The sequence below is a fragment of the Octodon degus genome, unplaced genomic scaffold (assembly GCF_000260255.1).
Source record: "Octodon degus isolate 3935 unplaced genomic scaffold, OctDeg1.0 scaffold00176, whole genome shotgun sequence".
NCBI classification, from domain to species: Eukaryota; Metazoa; Chordata; class Mammalia; order Rodentia; family Octodontidae; genus Octodon; species Octodon degus.
The window spans coordinates 714,597-716,924 of NW_004524752.1; the positions used below are offsets into that span (position 1 = coordinate 714,597).

Here is a 2,328-nt window from a genome sequence, read left to right on the forward strand (position 1 = left end):
TGCTCAGACCACATTTCACCCAATTTCTTTGCAGTATCTCCAATGGACAGGCCTGGGTGTTCACTTTTGATCTTTGGGTGATGTTCAGAGCAAAACAGGAAAAAGGCAGATGGTGGTCTTTTAGGTGCATTTGGATCTTTCTTCTTTCCCCTCTTATCGCCAGCTTTGGGAGGAATGTAATTTTTCATCTCCCTGTCGTAGCGAGCTTTATCACTCTTCGCCATGTCTTCAAACTTCGACTTTTCCTTGGCAGACATGGTCTTCCATCTCTCCGAGCACTTCTTGGAGAACTCGGCAAAGTTGACCGAAGAGTCGGGGTGCTTCTTCTTGTGCTCTTCGCGGCAGGTCTGCACGAAGAAGGCATACAAGGACATCTTGCCCCGTGGCTTGTTGGGGTCTCCCTTGCCCATGGTGGCGCGGCCTGGTGTAGCTTTTCCACAGGGTCCCACACAGCTGCCGAAAGCAACAGAGACACTTCCTTCCTAGAGCTCTGGCGAGAACTGGTTTACCCCCTATCTCTGCTTTGATCAATCAAACAAAACTTCATGGATGATTGAGTTTTGCAGGCAGATAAAAACTTTCAATATCATTATTGTTTTAAAATAAGTGAATTTTCTATCTTAACAAAAGGAACCTATTTAGCATGGTTAAAAAGGCAAATAGAATTACAAGACTTACAATAATATAATCAGTTTCCCTGACTCAGCTTTCCTTATTGTTTTCTGCTCTTTGTAATCTCTTAGCTATTTTTCTTACAGTTACTTTCATTTTAATGAATAATATTGTGTTATGGTTTGTGTCTAGTTGTCAAAGCCTCATGCAGTCATGGGGCAGACTTCTATACTTCGTGATAAATTCATGATCCGGTGCTGGGATTGTGGGTGTGAGTGCTACACCAGCCAGGGGCAGATAGCTTGAGTACAACACAAGGGAGACAGACTTACTCTCTGTTGCCATTGTGGCCACAACTCCTCCCATTTGTTCTTGCTGTTTTTGGTAGCCATAAAGCGTGAAGGGAATCATTAGTAAGCTGGGAGAACAAGGAATTTTGCCAAGGACTCAGTGGGCTGCCACCTTGATCTGGGGCTTTCACCATCCAGAGCTGTGAAAAACAAATTTCTATAGGCTAAGTCACAATGTGTGATATTTTGTTATGACAGCTGAGTGGACTGCTGCCCTCTTCCATGTGCCAGTCTGCCTTAGAGCCAGCTGAGTATAGACTAAAACCTCCTCAAACTGTGAGCTGATAAACCTTTCCTTCCTTAATCTTGGGTGTCGGGTATTTTGTCTTAACAACAACAACAAAAATAACTGAGACATATGCTATTTCTTAATTTTAAATTTTAAACTTTTATTGACTTCTATTATGAACTGCATTGTGTCCCTTAAAATTTAAATGTAGAAAAAAATTTATATGTAGAAGCTTCAGCTTCCAAGGTGATTATATTTGGAGCTAGGGCCTTGGTAAAGGACAATTAAAGTTACTTAAGGTCACCAGGGTAAGGCTCTAATCTGATAGAACTGGTATCTTTATGAGAAGAGGAAGCCCAACTGAGAGCTCTCAGAGCACTCATGGAGGAAAGGCTACATGAGGACACAGTGAGGAGGCACCAGCTGAGAACCCGGAAGTGAGCCCTCAGGAGAAACTCAATAGGCTACTCCCTTGATCTGGGGCTTTCACCATCCAGAGCTGTGAAAAACAAATTTTTATTAGCTAAGGCACAGTGTATGATATTTTGTTATGACAGCTGAGTGGACTAATAGGTGTGAAGAGACCTTAGCTCTTACACCCACACACCCACACCCACACACCCACACCCCTCATTTCCTTCTTTTCTCCTAATTGCAGTATTTATTAACCAGGGATACCTGCTATCTCATTTTATCATCCTTGAAATTTATGTATAACACACTTATTTTAAAATCTTTTCTTTGACCTATTAGCGAAGTTCAGAATAGTGACCCCATGCTCCACCCACCACACTTAGTTGACTCCTACTGTGTATCTGCCATCCTGTTTGCCCCATCACTCTCCCATACCCACTTTGTGCTCGTTCACTGAGAAATGGCCCTGGGGACATGCTTGTGTCGATCCCTTCCTCTATGAAAGACTCAGTGATCGTCATCTGGCTGCTTTGGCTGTAATGTTTTCAGAACTTGAGCTTTGTCTATTCTTTGTTGTCCCTTTAGATTTTCTTTCAGGACTCCAAAGGTCAAGTGGTATAAATAAAATATCTTTATCAGATGAGTGTGCACCCCTTTTACTCCAATAATAATTTTAGAGAGGCATGTGAAAGTGAGTTTTAGAATTACATGAGCTCTGTTCAA

General features: G+C 42.2%; 1 pseudogene; it reads right to left on the reverse strand.

The window, feature by feature from the left end:
- The window catches only part of LOC101592500, a 5,696-nt pseudogene extending 5,286 nt beyond the window's left edge, over window positions 1-410 (reverse strand).
- Window positions 411-2,328: the final 1,918 nt, after the last annotated feature.